Source organism: Triticum urartu, chromosome 1 (assembly GCF_003073215.2).
Source record: "Triticum urartu cultivar G1812 chromosome 1, Tu2.1, whole genome shotgun sequence".
Classification (NCBI taxonomy): Eukaryota; Viridiplantae; Streptophyta; class Magnoliopsida; order Poales; family Poaceae; genus Triticum; species Triticum urartu.
The window spans coordinates 489,750,255-489,764,218 of record NC_053022.1 but is presented as its reverse complement, the minus strand read 5'-3'; the positions used below and the strand labels follow the sequence as shown (position 1 = coordinate 489,764,218).

General features: G+C 48.8%; 1 long non-coding RNA gene across 1 annotated transcript; it reads left to right on the top strand.

Annotated features, from left to right (window-relative positions):
- The first annotated feature begins 1,983 nt into the window (after positions 1-1,983).
- LOC125536266 lies at positions 1,984-3,990 on the top strand. Its single transcript, XR_007294975.1, has 2 exons — positions 1,984-3,511; positions 3,582-3,990. It is a non-coding gene; the product is annotated as an uncharacterized LOC125536266 (long non-coding RNA).
- Positions 3,991-13,964: the final 9,974 nt, after the last annotated feature.

Sequence of the window (13,964 nt, the reverse complement as noted above, 5' to 3'; positions counted from 1 at the left end):
GACTATTCCTTCAATTGTAGAATAAATCATATCCATTGATAATATGATAGTCATTGCGCTAAAGCGACTTTGAAAACCTTAATCATAATACTGGTTATTTGATAACCATAAGAAAATCCAGCCGTGTTGGCTATTAAAGATTATGAATAATAATCTGGTTTGAAAACCGATTCCTGCCATATAAGCCGGTATATCCATGCACATATGACACATGCTATGATGATGTAATGATGATGTAATGGTGATGTATGATGTAATATATGATGATGTATATGTATGATCAAGAGGGTTTAAGCTATGGTTCGGATACGACTAGAGCCCCCATGTAGTCATAATTACGGCATTGCGCCGATCAAGAGGTGTAGCTATGGTTCGAATACGACCAAGCCCCCAAGTGATTTCCCTGGTGCCCTTATGCCTATCAAGAGGTGTAGCTATGGTTCAAACTCATAGCCCCCCAAGTGATTTCCTTGGTGGCCTTATGTCTATCAAGAGGTGTAGCTATGGTTCGGATACGACCAAGCCCCCAAATGATTTCCCTGGTGCCCTTATGCTTATCAAGAGGGTGTAAGCTATGGTTCAGATATGACCAGAGCCCCCAAGTGATTTCCTTTGCGACTTTAAGCCTATCAAGAGGTGTGACTATGGTTCGAACATAGCCCCCATGTGATATTGTGAGCTGAGCTCAAGGGATACCCATGTTTGAGCTGTGCTGTGCAACAGACTCTCTTTGGCCCCTTATGATAATATTGGCTTGATAGCCGGGTTACCGAAATAAGCAGAGCTATGCTCTTATGATAATATCGGCTTGACAACCGGATCAAGAGGTGTAGCTATGGTTCGAATACGACCAAGCCCCCAAATGATACTGTGATATGTGCTCAAGGGGTACCTATGTTTGAGTTGTGCTTTTGCAACAAACTCTCTTTGGTCCCCTTATTTTTTCCTGAGAACTCGAACTTGCGAGAGATTATTCTTTTAACCGGAAATTCTTAAACCGGATATTAAGAGCTTCAAAGCTTTGTGAGAGACAACCGTCCCTTGAACCGAATTTTGCAACCGGAATCCTTCTTTTTTAAGCCAGAAATTTTATACCGGTCTTTAAATTTGCACCAATATGGCGATTTTAGGGTCATGCATTTAGATAATTTGGCAAGCCGGAGTAATTGCTCTTTTAAAGAAACAATATATAATATAAAAATATATTTAATGGATTTCACCTGATATATTAGGCCAGCAATTATCCACCGCGAAGTTGATGATCACCACAGTGAAGCTGAAACCAATTACGGCCGAGTTGGCCGTAGAAGCAGACAGATGATCCGGTCATGGCGTTGTAGGCCAGTGCGAACGAGTAAGTTGCCCTCCACGTTGCAAGCCGGCGTGAATGCGTGAACCGGTCGCGCAGGTGGACGGGCGAGCCGTCCGTGACCTGAATGCCGCGGCATATCGATGTAGTCCATATCGCAAGGATGGCGGCCTATGCGCCTCTTCGTTGGGCAGCATGACACGCGTAAACACCGATGCAGAGAAGCCGGTGCACACTCCGCCTGTGGCATGGCATCACTGATGATTTTGATTGGCTGTGCAACCGGCAGGCAGTACCGTGTTCTTTTGTCTTCACGTATGAATTGGTGGATTGATTCCATGTACTAAGAGCAGCAACATAGCTTTTGTAATAGCTCCTCGATATCTGAAGTGAGTAACCAGAGGTACTCTATAGCACTTTTTTTTTACTCTGGCCATCACGTGGTCAGTAACCACTTTTTCCACTGCAGCCTCAGAACCAGAAGATAATATTCCCTCCATCCGGAATTACTTGTCGCATAAATGGATGAAAATGGATGTATCTAGAATTAAAATACATCTGAATACATTTATTTTTATGACAAGTATTTCCGAAGGGAGGGAGTGCTTGAGACTATTCCTTTTGCCCGACTGAACTTTTCCATTGCCATTCAGCTCGACGAGGACACGCACGTTTCTCTGTGGGCCTACCCAGCTCATCGCCTTACCCCGTGATCCTCATCCACACGTTCTCACCTAAACTCCTCATCAACAGTACCAGCACACCACTTTCTCTACATCTCATTTTCCTTCAAGTTTCGGTCATGCTGGCCGCACGCAGAGGCGGAGCAAAGAAGAGCTCGAACGTAGGCCTCGTTGGTAATTTGAGGCTGCAGCAGGAGCGCTCCAAACCGGCTCATGCCGACGGCGCTCATAGACAGGGCAGGCTGCGGGCAGACCCGACGAGGTAAAGCAGCAGAAAGAAACGACCGGCGCCTCATGGTGACGGCGGTTCAGAGTTGAGACCACGGCTATCGGCCAAGCCGGCAACAGCAGTGAAGGCAGGGCATCGCAGCACAATGGAAACAGCGCAGGCGACCCACAGGAGCGGCAGCAGGCAAAGGTTGCGCCAGGCAGTCCCTCGGCGGCGCTAGGCCGGCGGATGATGCGAGGGCGACACGGCAGTTCCGCTGAAGGTGGCATGAGTCCGGTTCGAGGCTGCATCAGCGGCGGTTTGAAAACAGAGCCACGGTGGTGGAGGCACGAGGCACCGGGCGGCCCAGTGGAAGGACGAGACGGCAGCGGTTTCGGAGCCGGAAACGACTCACAGCGGAGGAGAGGTTCGCGGCGGGTCATGGCGACTCACGGTAATAGTTGGGCAGGCCGGGTCACGGCGGCCGCGAGTCGACCGGGCCACTCGAAGTGAAGGGCGGAGGTCGAAACAGTGCTTGAGGTGCGCTGTGCTCGACGGCAGCGGGGCCGTGGAGGCAGAGCTAAACCGGCGGGCCATCCGGTGGCGGTTCAAGAACTGCCGGTTTGGAGGCGGAGTCGCGCGGCGGGAAGGCGGAATCGAGACTAGGCCGGGCTTGGCTCGGTGTTGGCCCTGAGCGAGGGACGGCCTGCGGCGGCAGGGTGGCTCGTGCCGCTGCTGGAAACGGGCGCGTACGACGGCGGCTCAACGCGGCAACTCAGGGTCGCGTGCGCAAGCTTACACGAAGGCGGCTGGGGGCAGCCACAGCGAAGCCGAAACGGCTTGGGTGCCGCGGCAACTACAGCGACTCGGAACGGAGTAGCCACAGAACAAAGGCAGACATCGTGGGGACGGCGGCTCTCCGTGGCAACTCGGCAACGCGAGGGCGGTCTTGAAGCGGGTCGGCTTGGCAAGGCTGCGGCCGGAGCTAACCACGGCGGAGGAGGCGGCCGGCAGCTCGGGGCCGAGTAATGAGAGGCGTAGCGCAGGGGGCTCAAGACGGTCCCCAGTAAGTAGAGGCGGAGCCGGTTTGAGGCGCGGCTGCGGCCATGCAGTGGCGGTTCGAAGGTGACGCCGGCGAGGTGAAACGGCGTGACGAGGCTGCGGAGGCCTGACGGCTGTGAACCGGTGGAGGCGACAGCGTTTGAAGCCGCGGCCGGGCGAGGCAATCTGTCGTAGCCTCGGGAACCAGACGAAGCGCGGGTGGCTCGCAGCGGAGAAGAAGCCGGCCCGGCATGGTTTGATGCTTGTCCGGTTCGTGGCCATTCTTGATGAATCCTAATCCATGTCTCCCTTGAAGTCTGATTCCGGGTCGATAAGGCAGGTGTTAAGAGCGTGACGAGGCTGCAGAGCCTGTCCAGCGCAGCCGCCACTCGAAGTGGATGCAAGCGGGGGCATCTTGCGGGATGCAGAGCGGAGAGAACCAACTCCAACGGCGGCTCGGAATAAGCCATGAAGGCAACTTGGAGTGGAGGATGGCTCGGAACGGCACGGTGGCTCCCGCGCGGCGGAGACCAGGCGGCGATCTGTTCATGGAGTCGTCGGAGCCCCAATCCGTCTCCGGGTTGTGACACCTTCTTTTTTTTTCTTTTTTTCATTTTTTTGACTTGACTTTGTATTATTTTTGGGAGTACCTAGAACTCATCTAGATGAGATATAATTTGGTCTCATTCACTTAAAAAATAAGAATATATAACATCTAGACGAGTTCTAGCAAAACTGATTATTTTTCTCTTCGATGGCTTATTGACTCGGACAGCCAACCAGCGGAATCAATTGATGCTTATCATGTAGCCTCTGCCGGTTTCGCTTTTGTATGATTCAAACCACGGAATAACCCGTTTGACTGTCTTCGGTTGATCTGACTGGAGCACAATGAAAAAATCATATCGATCTATGACAACTGCTCCAACTTAGTGGCCATAAAAACTGTTGTTGATTTCAGCGCAACCCACGGTCAGCCTGTTTGATTGGACCTTACCCCGTCAGCCTTTGGCGGTTTTCGAGGCGGCTTAACAAAAATCACAATGCGAATCCGGGTCATAACAACAGTCCGGTTTTGAAGCCTGCAGCGTAACCCTCCCAAACCTTAGACCTCATAGGTTATGAATCTGGATCAATGTCTTTGAAGTTGATCTTCCAAACCGGCTATTCTTCATCCGGAACAATTGTAAACTTCTCGATTCCTGAGATAAATCCCTTCAAGAACTCAACACCATCGTGCGCGTGCCCCATGGTGGGCGCCAACTGTCGTGGAATTGTCACGTCGGATGTCCTAGCGGAAGGACTTAGTCGTGAGGCCAATGCATCTATGTAGTATCTTGAGAGGGGTTGAGCGGAATCGAGAAACGCAACACAAGACGAGGATTTAGACAGTTTCGGGCCCCGGGAAACATCGTCCGGTAACAACCCTACATGTTGTTTGAGGCTAGATCTCATTATTATCACGAGGGAGTCGCTGTAAACCGGCTCTCCTTTAATTGTGTCTAGCCCTAGAGATTGTTGTTTTCTTCTCCCTCTTTGGGGAGCGCTGCCCCTCCTTATATAAGTTAAAGGGGCGGGTTACATGTAGAGTCCATCTCGGACTAAGACTTAAACTATTTTGACTTCCCTTCCTGGGCTTCTTAACGTCTGCCGGTTTAACATTGTCTGTCGGTTTAACATTGTCTGTCGGTTTAACATTATCTGTAGGGTTATGATTGACTTAACACCTGCCGGTGCTACCATCTGTCTTAACTCTGCCGGTTTAACACTCGCTGGTTTACCGTCTTTCTTAGCCATCTGTCTTAACTCTCCGCCGGTTTACCAAATCCCAGCCGGTTTACAACTCCAGCTGGGTCATACCGCGGGGTATATCCCCGACACCGGCTAGGGGATAAGGCGTTGCCCTTGTATCAGATGATGAAGAAAACATATGGTTTTGTTTGGAGCGATGCGGCAAACTCTGCTTTTGAAGATCTGAAGACACAGCTTGCTGAGCAGCCGGTCCTTGCTGCTCCAGTTGAGAAAGAGTCATTGTTATACATAGCCACCAACTCACGCCCTGTTAGTGTGGCTATTGTGGTGGAGCGCAAGGAGGCTGGCAAGGAACATCCGATTCAACGGCCGGTTTACTACGTCAGCGAGGTGTTAATTGAATCCAAGCAACGATATCCACATTGGCAGAAGCTCGTGTATGGGGTGTTCATGGCGAGCCGGAAGTTTATACATTATTTTCAGGATCATCCAATCACTGTGGTTAGCTCTGCTCCTTTGGGAGACATCATTCAAAACAGAGAAGCCACTAGACGAGTCGCCAAGTGGGCCATTGTTGGGTCTCATGCATTGAAGTATGTACCACGTACTGCAATTAAATCTCAAGCACTAGTGGACTTCATTAATGACTAGGCAGAGATGCAGATGCCAGAATAAAAGCCAGACAACACGTATTGGACTATTCATTTTGATGGGTCCAGACAGTTGGAAGGCTCGGGGGCTGGAGTTGTTTTAACCTCTCCTCGGGGTGACAAATTTTGTTATGTGTTACGGCTGATGTTTCCTTGCACTAACAACGCAACAGAGTATGAAGCCTTGCTCCACGGTCTTCGACTGGCAAAAGAGATGAGTTTGAGCCGGGTCAGATGTCTTGGTGACTCATATTTAGTTGTTCAACAGGTATCAGGCAAGTGGGATTCCAAGGATTCTTTCATGGCAGCTTATCGTCGGGAGGTTGATGATGTTGCAGGGCATTTTGAAGGTTATCAGATGGAGCACATTGACCGTAGGAAGAATGAAGCGGCTGATACTTTAATACGGTTGGGGTCTCAGTGTAAGCCGGTACCACCTAATACCTTTTTGGATGTTTTGCATAACCCGTCTGTCTAGTTGCCCACAGAAGAAGATTTAGCTGTTCCTGAATCGGAGGCGCAGTTGGTGGCGGCTCTTCATGTCATCCCAGATTGGACAGTGTCGTTCTTGGCTTACATGACCCGAGGAGAGTTGCCAGCGGATGAGACTCTGGCTCGATAGATAACCCGATGGTCTAAGTCAATGACGATTTCAGATGGAGAATTATACCATCGCAACGTCTCTGGAGCGTTTCAGCGGTGTGTTTCCCTCGAAGAAGGCCAAGAAATACTTCGCGAGATACATGAAGGCGATTGTGGTCATCACGCCGAGTCAAAATCTCTGGTGGCCAAGGCTTTTCGTCATGGTTTTTACTGGTTGACAGCTCACGCTAATGCAGAGGATTTGGTCAGCAGATGTGATGGATGTCAAAAGTTCGCACGGCGAGCACATGTGCCGGCTCAAGAGCTCCGGATGATTCCAATCACTTGGTCGTTTGCGGTCTGGGGGCTTGACATGGTGGGACCTTTTAAAAGGTCTAGGATAAAAAGACACATCTCTTTGTGGCAGTTGATAAATTCACTAAGTGGGTTGAGGCGGAGCCAGTAAGTAAGTGTGACGCGGCCACGGCGGTTCAGTTCATGAAAAAGGTGATCTTCCATTTTGGTTTTTCCACACAGCATTATCACTGATAATGGCACTAATCTGTCCCAAGGGGCTATGGAGGAGTTTTGTCAACGTGAGCATATCCGGCTTGATGTTTCTTCCGTAGCTCATCCTCAGTCCAATGGTCAAGCTGAGAGAGCGAATCAGGAAATTTTAAAGGGTCTCAAGCCCCGGCTTATGGTTCCCCTGCAGTGCACGCCGGGTTGTTGGGTAGAGGAATTACCCTCGGTGCTGTGGAGTATCAACACCACACCGAACAGGTCCACAGGTTACACAGCCTTTTTCATGGTGTATGGTGCAGAAGCAGTGCTGCCTAGTGACATCCGTCATGACTCGCCCCGTGTGGCGGCTTATGTTGAAGCTAATAATGAACAAGCCAGACAGGATGCACTTGACTTATTAGATGAAGAAAGAGACTTAGCAGCGGCTCGATTAGCAATTTATCAACAGGACCTGCGCCGTTATCACAACTGCCGGGTTAAGTCCAGGACTTTCCAGGAAGGGGACCTGGTGCTCCAGCTCATCCAGGATCTGTCAGATGCACACACGTTATCTCCACCTTGGGAGGGACCCTTTGTGGTCAGCAAGAACTTAAACAACGGGTCGTATTACCTCATTGATGTTCGAGAGCACAAAGACTCACGTAAGTCGGAGGAGGAGACCCGCCGGCCGTGGAACATTGCTCAACTTCGACCATACTACACTTGAGCCACCGGCTCTCATCATGTACATACTTTAACATTGTATATACCATGATCAGCAATAAAGTAAGACCATCGGTCTCTTTTTTTTAAAGATTATGCATCTTTGTTATTTCTTATTTTCCAATGACTATTAAGGAGCTGATCATATTTGAATCCAGTTTAACCTTTTTTGGTCCAGCTTATGATCGTATTCGAATCTAGCTGCAATATCCTGGTCACTTGGGGGCTTCCTGTTCAAACATAGGTCGTATTCGAACCAAAGAGAACATAGCTGTCATAACCCTCTTGATCGGCTCAAGGCCAAACTCACTTGGGGGCTTCTTGATCGTATCTGAATCATAGCTTAACCCCTTTTGGGTCTGACTTGGATCGTATTCGAATCAGGGTCGTTAAAACCTCTCAAGGTCATTTGGGGGCTTCCTGTTCAAACATAGGTCGTATTCGAACCAAAGAGAACATAGATGTCAGTACCCTCTTGATCGGCGCAACGCCAAAGCCACTGGGGGCTATATGGTCGTATTCGAACCAAAGAGAACATAGCTGTCGGTACCCTCTTGATCGGTGCAACGCCAAAGCCACTAGGGGCTATATGGTCATATTCGAACCTTAGCTTAACCCCTTTGGTCCGGTTTACTGATCGTATTCGAATCAGAAGCCACCAACCTTTAAACATAAGGTTAAATTGTACTTGTTACCTGTTATTTGCCTTTTAGTTTTTTGTTGTATCAATTCCACAAATAATTAGTGTGATCTTCTTCACCGGCTTGTTTATTTGACAACAAGGCCACCAAGATATGATGATCATTAAGTATTCAGAGGCATTGACTTCTCAGAAAGATTGAGTTATCAACTTCATTACCCGGGTTATTCAAGCCGGTGGTCTAAGGATCAAAGGTACAAGTATGGCTATAATTTATACGCAATTGCCTGCTGCATTAACCAAAGGGTTAGCTTCAGCCCTTGTCCTTTATTTATATTTGTTTATGTTTTCTATTATGGTAAACATATTGGCTATAAGCCGGGTGTTTTAACCCGTTCGGTTCTAAGCCACCAAGCCAGTCTTTTTTCTTGTATCTACAGGAACAGAGTTAAAGTGTTGCAGAAATAATCATCAAATATGATGCATATGTTGCCATCAGGAAATACGGAGTCACACACAGTGTTTTATGCACAATGGCATAGGCAAGGTATTTAGTGTTTTCATAGCTAAACTATTACAAGGCTTTTTATAAGACAATGAAGATGGTCATTACTCCTCCCTCGCCGGTTCACCGCCCTCTGTTGACTAGAAGTTGGGTTTTGACCAGTCAAAACCATTCACAGCGACAAATTCGGCTTCTTCATCGATCAGGCCGGCCGGGTCAACTTCCGGGGCAAATGTATTTTCTCTTACAGGCGGGATCAAATCTGTCACCTTGTACGAGGGAGTCGCCATCTTCTTATTTTCAACATCAAAACCCAGCTGGTATTTGTCGATGTTGGTGACATCTCCAAGGGTAGTTGCCTGAGGTCGGACTCCGCGCACGCAAGCCATGAAGTCCTCCTGCTCAAAGGGAGATCCGTCTTCCTTCACGGTGGGATAGCCTCTGGCCACGTCCGCCGGGTCTAGGTTTGGCACCGAAGCCTTGGAGTCTCTCAGGGCAGTCAAAGCTCCGGCTCGCGCATAGGAGCGCTTCACTTCTTGAAATCTGGCAGGCAAGATTGACAGTTTCTTCAAGACATCGCTGAGCCGGTTGGGTCGTTGATTGGCAGGAGAGATGGCGGCAAGTGCCCGTTGTGCGCCAATATACAGTTGTTCTACTAAGGTGTACACTGCCTTCAGTTTAATCAAAGGATCTTGGCTCAGGTTTTTGCTTCGTGGGCCTGCACATATTTTATACACAAAGTCAGATGGAGGCTTATATTCCGGATCAGCAAAGGAGTACACAGGATTGCAGATAGACGGCTTACCAAAGACGGCGGCCACCATTTGAGACACCCGGCCCTTTAAACCGTTCAGTTCTGTCGAAACCTCTTCAAGGGCTGCTTCGGCCTTCTCGGCGCGTTGTGTCAGAAGTGTTTTTTCCTCTTCCCAGGTTTCCTTCTTGGCAGCGAAGCTGGTCTTTAAATTTTCCGTCTCAGAAAGACTTATTTGCAGTTTGGAGTTAGCAGACTTGATTTTTGATTCCTGGCCTGCTAGCCGGGTCTTCGCATCAGTCAACTGTGAGTTTAGTTCAGATAAGGCATTCTACAAGAAAACATACTCAGATGAGTCAAGGTTTTGCTCAAAGGTGCAAACATCACAATTCAAGTCTCAAGTACTTTACAAAAAACCACTTGACACTTGGGGGCTAATGTATGCCAAAAAAAATTTATGACTCTACAGACATACTTTAAGTCCCAGGTACTTTACAAAGTAACAGCACTTGGCACTTGGGGGCTAATGTATGCAGTTCAGCAAGTTTCTCAAGGTTAAGCCGGAGTATTAAGTCCTTTGAATATGGTACAAAAAAATTTAAAGTACCGGCTCATTTATGATCAAAAGGAACCAGCCCTTGGGGACTACAGGTGAAGCTTTGTTCTATTTTAGTGAATTCAAAGTTTCAAAGGTAAAGGTCTTGGCCTATATTATAAAGTCTACAGATCATTCTGGTTCTCTCATAATCTGAAGACTTGGGGGATGGAGGAATATAGATAAGCCGGAAGAACGTACCTCGTATTTCAACTGCAACTGTTTGACCATTTCGATCTCGGAGTCGCGACTGGAGTGCACATGGCTGAGATAGCCGGATAAAATATCGTTGGCATTTAGATGGTCGTAATTGGCAACATCAAAGCGCACTTTCTGCCTCTCCAATGCCTCTTGTTTTGCAGTACACCGAGCCAGCACGGTTGGATTCCCTGGCTCAATAAAACGGCTCTCGGTGATCTGAACATCTTGTGCAGACGGTGATGGCAGGTTCGTTGAGCTTGATGGTCCAGTTGCGAAAGGATTCACGGTGGTTTCATCAAACGACGGCTCAGGAGGATTTGCTTCTGCATCGACAGGCGGGTCTTCTGGAGCGTCAGTTAATGGAGGGGAAGGTGGCCTGGCTGGGTCAGATGCAAGGATTGGCGGGTCTTCCGCCGATTTAACTGCCTTTGCCTTCTTGGACTTAGCTTGGCCACTAAGAGAAATATTGCAGGACTGTCAGTTCAAAGATACAATTCGAACAACCCGGAAAAAAAGGAGGATTTTTCATTACCCAGGGGCGGTCTTGAAGGCCGGAAATTGGGTCTGCGATGAGTCGCCAGAAGAGCGAGACACCTCCTGAAAAGATAAAATAAAGTTAAAGTAATGTAAGGGAAAGGATCCATTAAACGGAGTTAAGGACAAAAGAAGTAAACCTCATTCCGGCGCTTCTGAGGAGTTTGTTGAAGAACAACAGCCGGTTCGTCTTCTGTCCGGGCTTGACGGTGGCTCTCATGTTGCTGCTTTTTCAAAATAAAGTTGGGATCCAAGTGCGCTAAAGGGTTAGAAAACCTTACTTTACGGATCACTCATCGAATTTTTTGTCTTGGCAAGGGCTCTGAGTCGGAGGAAATGATAGTTACCTCTTCTTCCACGGCCTGACTGGCCCCAGTGTCATCCTGGAAATGAATAGTGTCAATAAGACTATTAAAAAGTTGGCCAAGGGAGTCAAGGGCTACCTCCGACCCAGAAGTATCTTCAAGTCTCATCCAGTCTTCGGCAGTGTTCTTATTCTTCTTTTTTGACCTCCGGGTCGTTTTCTTGGCGTTTATGGCTACGGCTCTTGCTTTCTTGGCAGCCTCGTGGTCATATTTAACTTTCCAAAAGTCAGAATTGGCCTGCAGACAGGTAAAAATGAAAAGTCAGGTAAGTATTAAACAAAACGGCTGGGAAAGGTACAAAGCAGAGAGTTCAGAATATTCTTACTTCTGGCACCGGGTTAAGCTTGCCGTGCCTCCACCATATTGCAATCTTCGTATTTCCCGTTCACCAGAAGGGTTGACATTGAGACAATATCTTCTTCTGTTAATTGAACGGGGCTATGACGAAGAGAATCATCCAGGCCTCCACCATACTCATACATCAGTTTTGATCGACGGCTTAGAGGGATGACCCGCCAGGAGATCCAGCAGCGGGTCAGATCAACTCCAGTTAACCCGTTCCCTAACAGAGCATTAATCCTTTTGATGGATGGTATCAGCTTTCTACGATCAGCGGCAGTGAGTTTGTCAGGAAGCATGAACTTGGAGTCAAGACGTTCGGGGCGATAACCCGGCAGTGGCTTCTCGTTTGCCGGTGAAATGTCTTGGCAGTAAAACCAAGTCTGATTCCAGCCTTTTGGATGACTCGGCAAGACTATGAGGGGGGAGACAGCGCCCTGCTGGCGTTGAATTGAGATGCCTCCAAGCTCTAAGCTAAGGCCATTGGTGCACTCGTTCTGCCGGTTCAGATAAAAGTATTCTCTAAACAGCTCCACGGTCGGCTTGTTGGGGAACGTTGCAGAAAACAAAAAATTTCCTACGGTTTCACAAAGATCCATCTATGATTTCATCTAGCAACGAGTGATTGGATTGCATCTACATACCTTTGTAGATCACGCGCGGAAGCATTCAAAGAACAGGGATGAGGAAGACGTACTCGACGTGATCCAAATCACCGGAGATCCTAGCGCCGAACGGACGGCACCTCCGTGTTCAACACACGTACGGACAGCGTGACATCTCCTCCTTCTTGATCCAGCAAGGGGGGAGGAGATGTTGATGAAGATCCAGCAGCACGACGGCGTGGTGGTGGATGCAGGGCGTCACAGCAGCAGGGCTTCGCCGTATACTGCGAGAGAGAGGTGTAGCAGGGGAGAGGGAGGCGCCAAGACTCAAGGTGTGGCTGCCCCCTCCCTCCCCCCCCCCTTTATATAGGCTCACCTAGGGGGGCGCCGGCCCTAGGAGATGGGATCTCCTAGGGGGGCGGCGGCCAAGGGTGGAGTAGCCACCAAGGCAAGGTGGGGCACCCTCCCACCCCTAGGGTTTCAACCCTAGGCGCATGGGGTGGGCCTAGGGGGGCGCACCAGCCCACTATGGGCTGGTTTCCCTCCCCACTTTGGCCCATGGGGCCCTCTGGGATGGGTGGCCCCACCCGGTGGACCCCCGGGACCCTTCCGGTGGTCCCGGTACAATATCGGTGACCCCGAAACTCTCCCGATGGCCGAAACTGCACTTCCTATATATAATTCTTTACCTCCGGACCATTCTGGAACTCCTTGTGACCTCCAGGATCTCATCCGGGACTCCGAAAAACTTTCGTGTTACTGCATATTCATATCTCTACAACCCTAGCGTCACCGAACCTTAAGTGTGTAGACCCTACGGGTTCGGGAGACATGTAGACATGACCGAGACGGCTCTCCGGTCAATAACCAACAGCGGGATCTGGATACCCATGTTGGCTCCCACATGCCCCTCGATGATCTCATCGGATGAACCACGATGTCGAGGATTCAAGCAACCCCGTATACATTTCCCTTTGTCAATCGGTACGATACTTGCCCGAGATACGATCGTCGATATCCCAATACCTCGTTCAATCTCGTTACCGGCAAGTCACTTTACTCGTACCGTAATGCACGATCCCGTGACCAGACACTTGGTCACCTTGAGCTCATTGTGATGATGCATTACCGAGTGGGCCCAGAGATACCTCTCCGTCATACGGAGTGACAAATCCCAGTCTTGATCCGTGTCAACCCAACAGACACTTTCGGAGATACCCGTAGTATACCTTTATAGTCACCCAGTTACGTTGTGACGTTTGGTATACCCAGAGCACTCCTACGGTATCCGGGAGTTACACGATCTCATGGTCTAAGGAAAAGATACTTGACATTGTAAAAACTCTAGCAAACGAACTATACGATCTTGTGCTATGTTTAGGATTGGGTCATGTCCATCACATCATTCTCCTAATGATGTGATCCCGTTATCAATGACATCCCCATGTCCATAGCCAGGAAACCATGACTATCTATTGATCAATGAGCTAGTCAACTAGAGGCTCACTAGGGACACATTGTGGTCTATGTATTCACACATGTATTACGATTTCCGGATAATACAATTAAAGCATGAACAATAGACAATTATCATGAACAAGGAAATATAATAATCATTTTATTATTGCCTCTAGGGCATATTTCCAATAGTCTCCCACTTGCACTAGAGTCAATCATCTAGTTACATTGTGATGAATCGAACACCCATGGAATTCTGGTGTTGATCATGTTTTGCTCTAGGGAGAGGTTTAGTCAACGGATCTGCTACATTCAGGTCCGTATGTACTTTACAAATCTCTATGTCTCCATTTTGAACACTTCCACGAATGGAGTTGAAGCGACGCTTGATATGCCTGGTCTTCCTGTGAAACCTGGGCTCCTTGGCAAGGGCAATAGCTCCAGTGTTGTCACAGAAGAGAGTCATCGAGCCCGACGCATTGGGTATGACTCCTAGGTCGGTAATGAACTCCTTCACCC